At 39.1% G+C, this 16,112-nt stretch overlaps 1 protein-coding gene across 34 annotated transcripts in view; it reads left to right on the plus strand.

Moving 5' to 3' along the window:
- APBB2 (amyloid beta precursor protein binding family B member 2) overlaps positions 1-16,112 on the plus strand; it is a 373,646-nt gene that overhangs the window by 100,363 nt on the left and 257,171 nt on the right. For 25 of the 34 annotated variants that reach the window (XM_070615061.1, XM_070615046.1, XM_070615065.1 and 22 more), the window contains one exon: positions 10,576-10,681. The exons of the other annotated variants lie outside the window; for them this stretch is intronic. The gene's annotated coding sequence lies outside the window, so the exon portion shown is untranslated. The remainder of the gene's footprint in view (positions 1-10,575; positions 10,682-16,112) is intronic. 34 annotated transcript variants of the gene reach the window in all.

The following is a 16,112-nucleotide window of genomic DNA, read 5'->3' on the forward strand; positions in this document are numbered from 1 at the left end:
AGGAATGTCTGGTGTGACTAAACTTCACAGATGTGAAACCACATCCTTAATAGTACTGTGTAGACAGACAGAAGTGTTTTTTGGTTCCCTTGTATATATGAGCCTTCCCGACAGAAACTTCTTATCCTTGTGGGTAATTTCACAATGAGTTTCACAATATTTCTTTAAGGCAAAATAATCAGGACTGTGAGTGCAATTGAACAGTATGAATACCTGATGCCTGTGACGGGAAGCTCTCTCCCGGAAGCTAGAAGAGGGTTGGAAAGCAGAGGATGCAGAACCTTGTTAGTTCTACTTAAACCTGAATGCCCTGCGTATGCCGCGGGGCAGTTCGGCTCCTTCTTTCCTTGTGCCTCTCCCCAAGTCGCAGACAGATGTGGCTCGGCAAATGTCTGGAATTGCTGCAGGTATCAGAGTGGACGCGAAATGCCCACCTGCCAGGGCTGCAACTTCTTCAACTCACGGAATATACCCAGTCATCCATCGGAACTCCACTGAAGAGGAGTCCCGTATTTGGGGAATGTCTTCTTGCAAATGTGTACCCTCTGATTGCCTTTTCTTAATGATCGCTCCTTGTTATGCTTTGGAAGGGCTCCTCTGAGGATCATTTCTTTCCACCTCACTTGCAGGTGCACCAGCGAGTGCTGCTTTAATTTATTCCGTTTAGCCTTGTTGTGGAACCCAGCCCACCCCCGCTCTGCTGGGGGAAATGTGTTTCTACCTCCGTTTCAACCTTCGCGTGATTCTGTTGACACACTTGGAAGAGGTTTAGTGTAGCGCCTGCTTGTTTCTCTTCTTTTTTTTTAATTTGGTTTGCCTTTTTTCATATTTCATCTGAATGGATTCTTTCTCTTTTAGGGGAAAGAACCGGGGAAAAACGATGTTTGTCATGGTGACTGCTTGTTAAGGGTAATTGCTGTTTTATGTTAATCTTCATGTTAAAATAAGCAGATAGGGAATTGCTAAATTCACCAACCTGTTATCTCCCAGGTCTAGTCCTTTTAGATATATTTTCCTGCTTAAATAATGATGTAGCTATGCGGAGTGGAAATGTCCAAATGTATAGTTTTTTTTTTTTTTTTAAAGATTTTATTTTTTTCCTTTTTCTCCCCAAAGCCCCCCGGTACATAGTTGTGTATTCTTCGTTGTGGGTCCTTCTAGTTGTGGCATGTGGGACGCTGCCTCAGCGTGGCTTGATGAGCAGTGCCATGTCCGCGCCCAGGATTCGAACCAACGAAACACTGGGCCGCCTGCAGCGGAGCGCGTGAACTTAACCACTCGGCCATGGGGCCAGCCCCTAAATGTATAGTTTTTTAATGCGTGTATATATATAGCATTAAAAATTTTTCTTTTACATCAGCAAGAGCCATTGTAGAATACTTGCAAATTATAGAAAAGCTGAAAGAAGAAACCCAGAGATAACTAGCATTAACACACTGAATTTATGTCTAGTCATTTTAGTCTACATGTTATATCTCTTTAAATGGGCATAATTTCACTATAACTGTCTAGAAGTTTTCGCTACTCAAAAGTGTGGTCCAGGGGTGGGCCGGTGGCACAGCGGTTAAGTTCACATGCTTTGCTTTGGTGGCCTGGGGTTCACTGGTTCGGATCCTGGGTGCAGACCTATGCACCAGTTATCAAGCCATGCTGTGGCAGGCGTCCCACATACAAAGTAGAGGAAGATGGGCATGGATGTTAGCTCAGGGCTAATCTTCTTCAACAACAACAACAAAAAAAGTGTGGTCCATAGATCAGCAGCATCAACATCTCTTGGGAGCTTGTTAGAAATGCAGAATCTCGAGCTCTACCCTAGATATACTGAATCATGATTTGTATGGAATGATATTACATATACATTAAAGTTTGGAAGCACTGCTCCAGAACACAGTATACCCAGGGCCACAGATGAAGTGGATAGGACCCACAGGCCAAGACCTGTACTCTCCCTTCTTCTCCATCTCCACTCTGTCGCTCTTTCCTAAAATAATTTCCCTTGGCATGAGATAAAGATAAAAATGAGGTCAAATTTTTTTTTTAGCAAAGCATAGCAACCCTGTTGAGAAACTCCACTGTCTCACGCATAAATCTTTCATTCCATGAACATTCATTAAGTGCCTGCTGTGTTCCAGCACACGTGAGGCAGTCATGGACCCTGCAGTTAAGGCTTGCATATGCTGCAGTAGATGCATACAGAGGGCAAGGAAGTGGGAGTGGTTGGTTCTGCAGGGATGGGGCCTGGAAGTCAGAAAGAAAAATGGTCTCTGAGTTGAGTCTTTAAATATAAATCAATGAACATGAGTTATGGGTATTGCTAGGCTCTGGAGAGAGCACAGAGTTGGATAAAATGGATCCCTTCCTTAAGGATCGTAGGCTTCATTTAAGGGCAGGGAACATAACTAACAATATGAAGCCCCTTGGTATTGGGATAGAATCAGAAGACCAGAGTCTGAATATCAGCTTTACAACTCGCTGACTTTGGACATATTATTTCACTCGAGTGTCCATTTCTTCTGTAAAGCAGGGTTAAAATAATATAAACTACTTCACGGAATGACAGTGATTTTTAAATGAGATAACATAGCAAAGCACTTGCTACGGCAAGTGTGGAATCAATGCTCTGTGGCAAAGATAAGAAAGTGCCAAGTGACAGAGGACATGAACAGACATTTCTCAAAAGAAGATATAAATATGGCCAATAGACACATGAAAAGATGTTCATCATCGCTAATCATCAGGGAAATGCAAATCAAAACTACACTAAGATATCACCTTACACCCGTTAGATTGGCAAAAACATCCAAAACCAAGAGCAACAAATGTTGGAGAGGTTGTGGAGAAAAAGGAACCCTCATACACTGTTGGTGGGAATGCAAACTGGTACAGCCACTATGGAAAACAGTATGGAGATTTCTCAAAAAGTTAAAAATAGAAATACCCTATGACCCAGCCATCCCATTACTGGGTATCTATCCTAAGAACCTGAAATCAGAGATCCCAAGAGTCCCTTGCACCCCTATGTTCATCACAGCATTATTTACAGTAGCCAAGACGTGGAACCAACCTACATGCCCAGAAACTGATGATTGGATAAAGAAGATGTGGTATATATACACAATGGAATACTACTCAGCCATAAAAAAAGACAAAATTGGCCCATTCGCAGCAACGTGGATGGACCTCAAGGGTATTATGTTAAGCGAAATAAGACGAACTCTATATGACTCTACTCATAGGTGGAAGTTAACATATTGACAAGGAGATCTGATCGGTGGTTACCAGGGTAAAGGGGGGGTGGGGGGAGGGCACAAAGGGGGAAGAGGTGTACCCACAACATGACTAACAAAAATGTACAACTGAAATCTCACAAGGTTGTAATCTATCATAACATAAAAAAAAAAAAGACAAAAAAAAAGTGCCAAGTGAATGCTTTAACAGAAATACTGAGGAAGAACGGAGAGAAGAGAGGCTGTTTCTGCCTGGGAAGTGAGGGACTTTGTGGCCAATGTGGCCTAGCGGGTGTGAACGAGGAAGAGGAGGTGTGAAGAATGGGCCATTGGAAACTGAAATGAAAGGTGAAGCTGCAATTTTGAGATTGGATAGGCTAAGAGGTAGTAGAAACAAGGGATCAAGGTTGGTGGGGAGAATTCGGTTTCAGACACAGTAAGTTTAAGGGCAACTGCTGAAAGCTGTGGGTCTGGGATGCATGTTTGCTTACATGGATTGTTACTCTGATGCCTGCCTTGTTCTAGGCTTGACCAAGGGTGGGCATGAAATGAAGTGCTCAGCCTTCCCTGGCCAGGGTGTTTGGTCAGTAGAAATCTTGCAAAGATTTTACACTTTCTGGCTCATTGGAAATGTCCACACCTACACAGGGTTTCTCACCAGGATGGGAAACAAGGCAACACTTTTAACTTTTAGACCTATCTCTTCAAAATAAGAGGAAGACAGCTGAACTTTTTTCTCTTGCTAATTTTTACCCATTGTCATCCTCTTCCTTGGGTTTCTTTTTTTCCCTCAATTGTCTTTCTCCCAATTATCGACCATTAATTGCTACAGAAGAGAAATGAATTGGAAAAATTTTTTTGAAAAATGGACCAGGTGCTCTAACACCAGTGAACTTTATTCCTATTCGTGTCGGTTTCCTTTCAATCATAAGCTCCTTTATGATCTCTCTTTATAAAGGGTGGATATAGTCTACAGGTAACCATAGTTACTGGTTTTTATAGGTTACAGCTAGCCTGTCATATAAAATGCTAACATTTTGCCAAATTTGCTTTCTCTCTATCTCTCTCTCTTTCTCTGTGTCTGTCTCTCTCCCTCCATGTACACACACACACTTTAAAAAATTTTTGCTGAACCAGTTGATTTAGTTATAGATCCTGACCTTTTAGCCCTAAATATTTTAACACGTATCTCCCAAGCACAAGAATATTCTTCCACATAACCCATAATACCATTGTCACTAAGAAATATTATCTAAAATATAGATAATAGATATATAGAGATATATATAGATAATATAGATAAGAGATAATGTAGACAATAGATAATATTTGAATACTTGTTGAAATTTCTCCGATTATTCTAATGATATCTTTTATAACCCTTCTCCTTATCCAAGATTCATCTACCATCATTCATTGCATTTCATCTTTAGTTTCCTTTAATCTAGAATAGTCACTCTGTTTCTGTTTTGTTTTTGTCATTCATGGCACTAGTATCTTGGAAGATTCCAATTGTAGATTGTATGAAGTACCACAATCTGGATTTGTTTGGTGTTACTTTATGATTAGATACAGATTAAGCATGTTGACAGACTAGTCACTGTGGAGACACATGACGTTCAATTGGCCTATCATTGATTATGCCAACCATCACTTGGGTAAGGTGGGCTGCCAGAGCTCTCCATTATAGATACCTTTTCCCCTAGGTAAGTGATAAGTAATCTGCGGGGTGATGCTTTGAGACTGTGTGAGTATCCTGTTCCACAGCAACCCTTTCCCCGATGGTTTTAGTGTCCATTAATGATCCTTGACCATATCAATTATTGCCTTCATGGTTACAAAGTGGGATTTTCTGTTCTGCTATTCCTTTGGTGTTTCTTAGCTGGCATTCTTTGTAAAGAAGATCTTCTCACTATCCCGCTTTTCATGAATATCAGGATTTATGGTTCCTTTTTTTATTCGGTGAGTTCTAATTCATCCATATCATTCTTTTTGTTGTTCCAACTGTCCCGCATTTGGCCAGTGGAAGCCCCTTCAAGGCCGTTCCTATGTCCTCTTGTGGTGTCTGCATTAATATTTGAGCACTTCCTTGCTTTCTGGCATAGTAAAGTGTTCTAGGCTTATCTTGTGCTTTTCTTACCCCAGGCCTGGACCCAACTGTTTCTCCAATGTGCTAAGGTATTTAGACACCAAGATTGAGTACTCAAGCTTTCCTTAAAAATGCATATAATCCAGAGCAGGTTAAAAGTCATTAATTGTTTGTTTAAGCTCCCCCATCCCCCAGCTTCTGCTAAAACATTCCCATGGAGGCATTGGGAGTATAGAAGTTGGAAGGAAAGAACTGGTAAGAGGAAGAGGCCATCAAAAGTGAAGGTCTTTGGGCTTTGGACCAGAGGAGGCACAGTGATGCAAAAAGGGAAGTGAGATGGTGCCAAAGATCAATTTAGATGATGTTGGAATTCTGCCTGGGGAGTGACTAGAGAGCCTGAGAAAATAACTTCTGCTTGTTTTCCAGGTAGACTGAAAATTGCTTGCGCTTTTTTTATATCGGGTAATGCTAAGAGAGTGTATTCTCCTGAGCTATACATATGCTAATTCTTAGGACAATTTAAGAAATATAGTTTCCATAGTGAGAGTTCCTCAGTGCTCTGTATTTTCAGAATCAGGGTGAGGTATGTATAGATGGATGTATATTTCAGCATGTCTTCTTTTTTTTTAAAGATTTTATTATTTCCTTTTTCTCCCCAAAGCCCCCCGGTACATAGTTGTATATTCTTCGTTGTGGGTTCTTCTAGTTGTGGCATGTGGGACGCCGCCTCAGCGTGGTCTGATGAGCAGTGCCATGTCCGCGCCCAGGATTCGAACCAACGAAACACTGGGCTGCCTGCAGCGGAGCGCGCGAACTTAACCACTCGGCCACGGGGCCAGCCCCTCAGCATGTCTTCTTTTAAAAGTCAAAACTCATAGTTTTTATTTTGAAGACTCATAATTGAATATAGTATCTGAATTTACTTGCTAGTTATAATATTTTGTTGCAAATTACTAAAGGTGCATATGTGTAGCATTTTAGGCAGCAACTTCTGAGATACAGAAGCCACGAATTTCATAGTTATTTTCCAAAGTAATCAGTATGCATTTGATAAAATGATAGTCTCTGATCTTGAACTTGAACTGACTGATTTTTCTGGAACGGAGCATCTCCTTTGTGATCTCTTTTTATAAATAATAGAATAATTAAATGTTCCTTTGCCTTTTTTTTTTTTTTTTTTTGAGGAAGATTAGCCCTGAGCTAACTACTGCCAGTCCTCCTCTTTTTTGCTGAGGAAGCCTGGCCCTGAGCTAACATCCGTGCCCGTCTTCCTCTACTTTATATGTGGGATGCCTACCACAGCGTGGTGTGCCAAGGGGTGCCATGTCCGCACCTGGGATACGAACTGGCGAACCCCGGGCCGCCAAGAAGTGGAATGTGCGAACTCAACCGCTGTGCCACTGGGCCAGCCCCTGCCTTTTCTATTCTTTAAGACAAAACAACATGAAGCCAGTAGCTTTTCTTTCCATTTAAAAATGCTTAAAAATACAAAAGCAAATTTGAAACAGAAGGGTTTTATTTTTGTTTGTTTTTCATCAAAGTCAGCATTTTGAGAAGTAGAAAAACAAAACAGAAAAACAAAGACACTACATCTATGCTTTGTACAGCAAGAATATGGTGGTTATTCAAATGTATACACTGAATGTTACAGATGCTTTGTAATTTTATGAAACAAAACCACACACACACAAAACCACTGACTTTTAATCCTGAGTACATTCTTGAGAATGGAAGGTCATATTAAAGCAATTGCTCTACACTAAATACTTACTGGGTGTTCGGGAAGCCGGTTGGGTTACGCTGAAAATGAAGGGGCACGTGTTTATATGTGCTGCTAGCCAGCATAGGTGAGTGAACTCGGGCGTGTGGTGGCCACATTATCCCCAGCTGGCCCTTGACTCCTGAATACCTTCGCCGTTCAGTTCTTATGTACTGTCAGTGATGGGATTAAACTAAGCGTCCTTATGACTAAGGAGTCACCATTTTTGGCAAATGGATTATTTTCAAGGTCAAGTTTCGTTGTTGCTGGAAAAATTTTAATATAACCAAGTTCTTTGGGAGGTCATGAAGATCAGTCTCTCTCTTCTTACTTTCTATTTAAAACTCCCCAAGTGAGGTGCTCATCCCTACACCCAAATCCATCGCCCCTTGTGTTTCTTTAATCTTGATCTTGTCGGAAAGGAGCTTTATCCATGACACAATTTCTTCATTCAGAACGAAATTGCTTTCAGGCATTAAGACAGCTTGTATACAATTATATAATTTAAAAAAAATCCTCTTTCATCTGGATTTTATTAAATCCACGACTCTTTTAGCCAGTAAAAGCAAACTATATTTTGGCCTCTGTAATGGATTTGTATACTTTGAACATCCCTGTTGGGACTGTGTTTGCCCTTGAATTGTGAGATAGAAAATACTTTCAAGGGTTTGGTCATGTGACTGGATTTATTAATACTTGTGGCGGAAGCTTCTGGTGTCCTTGTTTCTGGGCTGGCCTTCATTCTATTGACTGGATTCATATGTGAAGTTAAAGTGAGGATAAAAGTGAATTTTCCCATCAAATGCCTTTGTTCTGTTTTTGTACAGCATACTGTTATTTTTAATTGTAAAAGTAGATGTGATTATTGTGGAAAATTTGGATACCACAGGAAAATGCAAAGAAAGTAAGGATTATTCTACTCTGATTTCCCTGATCTCTAATTAGCAGCTAACTATTCAAATGCTGACATTTTTTTCTTTCTAGTTTTTTTCTAGTTATAGATACTTTTAAACAAAATTGGGACCATACTGAACATCTTGCATTATAGTCTGCATTCCCAATGAACACTGCTTGAAAACATTTTCCCATTTTATTAAATATTTTATAGATTTTAAACTGTTTATCCATTGTTGGATATTTATATTTTTTAAAATTGCTTAAAATGATACGACTTATAATGAAAAGCTTCTTTGTACATATCTTTATGCATATCTTGGACTTTTGAAGGATGTATTCAGAGTCTTTTTTCAATTTATTGGTTTCAAGAAATGAAAAGTAATTCCATTCAGTGTGTCCTTTGTGGCAATTACGATTAAGCCCTCTTGTCTGAAAGAATCTGTCTTTATAACGCCATCATCTTTGTCTGGAATGGTGTAGTAACACCTCGTTTGTCTAACACCATTAGGGAACTTCTCAGAAATAAATTTTTTACATAACTGAAACTGACCCTGAAGGGTCTGTGCTTGCTGATTGAACTCATTGTGAATGAGAACCTTTCTAAAATTGTGTTACATATGTTGCAATCCTTTTTAACATAGTGAAAAGATATGAAAATCTCAATTTAACCCTTTCTGGTTTAAATCCATCCTCATAAACTAGTTATTGTACAGTTAGTCCTGCTAAAGTGTGATATATGCGTTTCTGAAAATCAGCGTGCTATGTAAAATCATGCAGTAAAACCCACAGCACTTGTGGGAAAAATAGGGTCAGGGACACGACACTCAAAAACCTTTATCAGTGACACATTAAAAAAACAAAATAGGAACTGAATAAAAATTGTAACACAATTTTACATGTATTAGATGGTTAAGAAAGAAATAACTAGTACAATAAATCTGGCACTTTCCCTTGACAAAGTGCTGATGTTTTCTTGTGGACTGAGGCCTTGGGAGGGTTGCAACTTTGGGTTATTGTGAAGTGCTGGGATCAGAAGGAAAGTTCAGGCACCCTGTGGACGGATCTGGCTCATAGCACACTGGTAGAGGCTGGGCATGCCAGTAGGTGTTTGAGGCAAGGACTTTGTTCAGTCTTTGTATTCTTTTGCAGCTGGGTTCCACATGGGTGCAATCTTCTGCTATTATTTGGTGTTTCTCACAGTGAAATCTGCATAAACAAATGTGAAATTAGAGTTATGCCCACATTGTTCTGTAATATGTCAATCTTGGAACAAACACAAGTGTTACAGCAGAACTGAGTGTAATGTGTGGTAATACGGTGATGTCGAGGGGAGAGTCTGCTTGTCTCTACCCTAAACAGAGTTAATATATGTAAAACACTTGGAGAAGAATCTGGTCTAAGAGTCAGCACTGTGTAAGTGTTGGCAGTAACAATGGCAGTAATAGTAAGTAATGCCTATTGATGTTGGTGGGATTCTGTCTGCTTTTCAGTTATGATTGCCTACTGTAGCAGTGCTTCCTGCCGCCTTCTAATTAACCTATTTCTCAATCTCTTGTGGTTTTTAAATGAGTTTATCATGCTTCTTAGAATTATGTCTAACTTCAGGCCCAGAATCGGTGAGCCTGAGGGGTGCACATTCTGTAGGTTATGGTTTACCTGTGGCATCTGTTTTACCTACACAGACTTTTCTATCTTATGAATGAGTTATCACCTGTGTATTCCTTTGCAAGATTGTTGGGGAAATAACTTACTGTTTTTTTTTGAGGAAGGTTAGCCATGAGCTAACATCCGCCACCAATCTTCCTCTATTTTTTGCTGAGGAAGATTGGCCCAGAGTGAACATCCGTGCCCATCTTCCTCTACTTTATATGTGGGATGCCTGCCATAGCATGGCTTGATAAGAGGTGCGTATGTCCTTGCCCGGGATCTGAACTGGTGAACCCTGGGCTGCCAAAGCAGACTGTGCAAACTTAACCACTGCACCACTGGGCCGGCTCCATAACTTGTGTTTTAAGTGACATTATGATCATGCAGAATTTTCAGATTTTCTGTTAGAAAAAAGTTAACATGACTCTCTCTTCTCATTCCCACCTGCAAAAGTGAAGTGTGCTTAAATGAATACATCTGAAGGGCATTTAAAAGTTGTCGATGATTGTCTTTAAGTTGTTATTGTTCACTTCTATTGACAAGCACCTCTGTGTTTGTGAGATGAGCTCAGCTTTGGAAGGTGGGCAGGCAAGTGTGATTTCCAATGACCTTCCCTCCCGCGTCACAGTATAATTAGAAGTCCATACCCTCCCTCAGTTGCCTTTTATGACTCCCTGAGAAGGACGTTTTTTACTGTGAGTGGTTGCCAAGAAGCCTCGCTCGTTCCTGCTATAGGAACTTTAATAAGATAGCAGATCAAAATACAAGGTAGATTTAGCAAGCCTTGTTAGTATTATTCTGAAAGAAAAATAGCTAACAGAGCTCCTCATTTAGATATTCCAATGAAATCCATATTTTAATTATGCAGAGTGACTCTGAATAGCAATGGGGTCTTTTGGTTTTTAATTTCTAATCTGACTTTGAATTTTAACTTTTTGTCTCTATACAACTTCTAGGTATATTTGGGCTGCCTGACCTCATTGAGTGATTGCTATTAATTAACAAACTCTGTGGAAAAAAGGGAGCTTGCCTTCTGAGCTTTGTACCAAAGACCTGGGAAAAGTAAGTAATTTTCTATCTTGCTTTTTAACAATTCTGCTGTACTTCTCTCCGAAAATTAACACTGGGTCCGTGTTTTCTGATTTCTTTCTTTCTTTCTTTCCTGGCTTAGTAAATTTTATATGCTCTTATGGATTTGAAACATGGAAAAGGGACTCAGGAGACCTTTTTAAAAAAAACTTCCACGTGGTCAGGATGACTTTCAGCCTTGTGCCGTTTCTTTTGTGTTTCATTAACTGAGTCCTGAAGGTTGTGATAAAACCTTTGATGAGGTGTGCGGTAGATGGATTAAAGTTTAAAGGTAAGGCAGTGTAATGTGATGGCACAGAAAAGAGAGTCCAGTTTTCCAAGCTTTAAGTGTTGTAGACTTTTAGATATTTTGGAAAGGCCTTTGGTTCTCAATTTTTAGAATAAGAATGAAATCCATTTCATTCTTTTCTTGTCTGGAAAGGAAAACGAAATGTGGAATCACTTATTCACTAAGTCCCTCAAGTAGCTTGGTCTTGGAAGAATTGATGCACCTGTCAGTTTTATTGTTTTATAACTTTTCGAGGTACTCTATTTGAGATAGCTGTATGAATAGTTTTAGTATCTTTTAGAAAAAACTGCTTGGGGCCATAAATTTTAATTTTATTTAATTTTATCTGTTTAAATTATTTGAGGTATTCTAATTGAGACACCTGTATGAATAGTTTTAGTATCTTTCGGAAAAAATTGCTTGGGGCCATACATTTTAATTTTATTTCCTGATCTTTTTGACAAGGTAAAATGGGCCTTAAAGATAATAAAGTCAATCTACTTTTTTGTAGATACTACTTGGAAGTATGAATGGCCCGTAAGAATGTAACAAAACAACACATATACACACACATCTCTTTTCTGGCATGTTCCAGAAACAGAATCACTGACAACAAGAACTGTTTGTCCGTGAAATTACTAGATAGTTTTCTAAACTTTGTATGTCCTGTGTCTTACAGCTCCTCTACGTTCTGACAGTACAAATGAGCTAGTTGAAACATGTCTAAAACAAATTAAGACAGATAAGAATTTTGCACTGTAAGTTTCATAGAAGCATTACATAGTAAGATCAGATTTTATTGTTATATTGTATGTACTAAAATTTGCTTATAATTAAATTGTGTATTCTTTTGTAATAATTATAATAAGGTAAAGGTCTTTAATTATGAAACCTATTTGCAGTTAAATAAGACATTTGTACTGAAAAATATTCACAGACATACACACAGTATAGACATACCACAAATATAGTTTCTGAGGGACATCAAGTCTTTGCTAAAACATAAATGCATTGAAAGCAAGGACTTTGAAAATTTTCTCCAAAAACAATTTTTTTGTTATAGCAAAATACTTGCAGTAGTGAAATACTATTGTCAATGGAATTTAAAAAATGATAGCAATTTATTTAGGTGAATCTTGTAGTCTTGTATTCACATATTAACCTTAACATAAAGGAAATCCTATGTGGTGTAATTGTTATTCCATCTTGGAAGGATATTTCGAAGAGGATTGTGTTGGTAGTCGTCAATCTGTCCACAGAAGTGGAATGAAAAGGACAAAAGATTAATTCTCTTGACTTCAGGATCCAGATATTTGCAGTGGTGTTTAAATCGGAAATATAACTTAGCCTTAGAAAGTAAGCTGCTTGAACTGCCTTTCAAATAATTTAGCATCTCTTTAAAATTTAATAGTCTCTGGTGAAATATTTCCCTTCCATTATACCAAAATATTCCCTTTGTGACATTGTTGTAAAAGTTATTTTCCATTTTGTGGAGGCAAGGCATCTGTTAGACTTTTGAACACAATGATAAGCTAAAGACAGCCCCTGCATTACCAGAGAGACCATGGCAAAAAGGTCCCTGCTTGCTGAAACTGATGTCATGGGTGCATATTTATATGCACAGAAGGATGTCCACAATTCATCTTTGAGTTAAAAAAAAAAAAGAAGTTTATAATGGATAAGTATGTTCCACATAAATCTAGTCCTGAAGAACTAGTTATGTGGAAGTAAATATTAATGGAGAAGGGTGTGTGGGGAGAGAAGGAGGGAAGTCCTTTCTGAAATTTACAAAAGTCAAGAGAGAATATTTCTGACAGTATGGTTGACCCTCCTTTTCTGCGGGTTTGGTGACGTCGAAACTCGTGGATAAGGAGGGCCGATGTTAACCACAGTATTATGCCATTTTATGTAAGGGACTTGAGTGTCCCCGGGTTGGGGTATCCGCCCAGAGTTCCTGGAACCAACCCTCTTGGCTACTGAGGGACGACTGTACTTTGAAAAGTATAAGGGGTACTTAAATGTATTGGTGATTTCTTTTTAGCGTGGCAAATACAGTTTTAGGGAACATTCAGAACCCTAAGCAACTTCCACATTCCTTTTTAATTTCCTTTTGTCCTCCACGTTTATTTTTTTTCTTAATCACAAATGTGTTTTCAAAGTCTTCCTTGTTTCAAGCATTTTATTTAATTATTTGAGGTAGATTTCTGGAAACCTGTGTCTGTAATGTTGGCAAAATGTAGATGCGCCTTTGAAAGATTAGCCATGGGTTGTTTTAAAAGGAGTAAAAAATAGCTTCTATTATCTTATCCTATTTAATGCATGTATGTATTTATTTTCTGTTAATACTAAAAGAGTAGTATATGCTGCAAGTTGTTTGGCATCCTGTCTTTTCCACTTAATAAATAAGGACTATCCAAGCTAATAGACAATTACCTATAGTATCATTTTTAGTGAATGAGAAACAAAGGAATCTTAGCTTTTTGTTTAATTTGAGGCTATCCTGGCCTTCAGTGAGAAAGGAGTATAAATATGTGAAATATGTGGTGTAGGTTTTTCAGTTGTGAACAGAGAATAAAATAGAATTCGCCTTCTGTAATCTCTACGGTGTTTACCATAACCAGACATGTTCTCAACAAGAGACGTGTGGGACTGAGTGTGTCTTCAAATTTGTGAGTATCGCTGTCTAACAGGTGTTGTGTATAAAACGTTGTGTCTTTTTTGGTCCCTTTGTTATATTATAAGAGTGCAGGTGACATCTTCCTCATGCTTAGCTGTCTTCATCAATATTTCTGTGCCTAAAGGATTCTACTTAAATATTTCTCCCTCTCAAGAAACTGAATATGTCAGATGACGTGATGAATCCAGAAGGAACATTTCATAGACTTTGGAATAGGATTTACTGGAGCAAGTTGAAATCCAGATTAATTGGAGATGCAGAATGTTTTATGGACCTTTGCGTGCTGTCTCAATTGGAAGTTCATTTATTAAGCTAGCATTTGTTGTGCAACTGTTATGTGCCAGGTGCTATGTTAAGAGCTCATTATTCAGAGATGGATGAGATGTGCCCTAGCTTTCAAGGAACTTAATTTGAGTTTCAAATTCATTTTCAGATAACATTTACTCAACATGTACTATGTGACAAGCGCTGGGCTGGGTGTTCTTCAAAAAGGTGTTTGACCACTAAAATTCAGTAGTGATATTTATTGACCCATCACTTCCAAAATAAGTTATGAATAGAATTTTCTAATCTTGAAGTTTTTATTCTTGGTATTTTCCTAAACTTTTGGTACCTGCTACTACTTGTTAAGATCAACTAGCAATGGGAAAAAAAAGTTAAGAAACAACAAGCACTTAATTGATAAACTTATAACAAGGATTTTAAAAACGTGTATATTTATACACACACACACACACATATATTTTATATTAGGGAACCTGCATACCTATGATAAAGTCATAATTTCTCCTAGTAGAATAGTTCTTAGTTCACATGATACAATTGAATATACTAAGATGTCCTGGGATTCTGCCCTCAGACTGGTTCCAAGTCTTAACAAGCGTGGAAGCCTTAGCGTCAAGTCACTAGATTTTCACAGTGATTCTTGGAGGGGGGATCATTGGAACTCCAGGAGGAAAGTAACCTGCCCACATTCGCACAGCTAGAAAATGTTTGGAGTTAGGATTCTAATTCTGGTCCATCTAATTTGAAAGCCCGTGGAGTGTCCTCCTGACTTCGGGGAGCTGGTGGGGAGGGTAGACTCACAAATGCCGTGGGCCTGCTGAGGAAGGGGCAGTCACTTCCTGAGGAATTGGGGAAGGTGCTCGCTGCATCGGAGAGCTGGCATTGAAATAAGTCTTGAGGGCTGAGTTAGAGGACAGAGAGAAGAGGGGACAGTGGATGGGGCTGTTGGTAAAGCGTGTGTCAAGGCGCAGAGGAATGGAAGCTCGTGGCGTGTTTAGAGAGTGGCGAGAAGTCCACCTTGGCTGCGGTGTGGGGCACGTTAGAGAGAGGAGTAGGATCTGAGATTGCAAAGCCTTGGTGCCAGAGTGAGGAGGGCCACGTGTGTGCCACGCTAGAGACTTGGCATCTAAGCAATATATAGCCATGAAAGTTTTAAGGTAGAAGAAATTTCATGATTAGATGGGAACCTTACAAAAATCACTTGGGCAACAGCATGGAATAGAGACTGAAGAAGAGAAAACTGGAGGCTAGAGACCCAGGGCCGCCACGTGAGGTTGTGCGGATTGTTCACTGCACAAGCGTATGTGTGAGTGGTGGGTAGTGGGGACCGATAACCATTCAGCATATTACTCACCAAGCTGTGCACTCTTGGGGCTGGGCCTGCCTAGAGAGAGCATCTTTTAAAATTTACACAATAGGATGCTTTACTTGCCTTTTAATTGCTTATAAAATAATAGGAGAGATTAGACAAGGAAATAACCATGTGCCCGAAGGCCTAAGAATCTGGAGGTGGACATGGTGGTCTGTCATTACCTATGAAATTGGACATGTTCCCCATCCTCTCAAAGTCTATTTCCTCATCTTTAAAGGAGAATTGATAATGGGATCTAGTAGGGCCCTGGACAGAGCAGTTAAGGGGTATTGGTAAGAGAAGGAGGTAGACATACGAGATGGTAAAATAATATGTCTGGGACTGGAAGCTGCTGCTAGCAGTTAACCCTGTGAATGTGATGGGAAGTGTGTTAAGAGGTTTACGTGTTTCATCTTATTTAATTCTCTGTCAGTTCTAAGAGGTAGATGTTATTGCCCTGTTTTAAAGATTTTGACACTGAGACTCAGGGAAGTTAAATAACTTCTTTAATGTCACACGCATAGGGAGTGGCATAGTCAAGACTTGAACCCAGGTCTGTGTGACTCTCATGTCTATGCTCTTGACCACTGTGCTTTGCCTAGAATTAATCTGTTCTGTATGTTGAACTCCCTTAATACCTTACTTGAATTTCTCTGATAACATATTCTGATTTTATCTTTTATTGTTTTTAACTTGAATTGGGTCTAGTTATTTGCAAAATCTTTAATTTAATGGACTGTAAGATCCTGAAGAACTGGGATCCAGTTTTATTCCTTTTTTTTGGTCTTTTATAACCCTTTGCTCAATAAAATATGTGTTGATA

Source organism: Equus przewalskii, chromosome 3 (assembly GCF_037783145.1).
Source record: "Equus przewalskii isolate Varuska chromosome 3, EquPr2, whole genome shotgun sequence".
NCBI classification, from domain to species: Eukaryota; Metazoa; Chordata; class Mammalia; order Perissodactyla; family Equidae; genus Equus; species Equus przewalskii.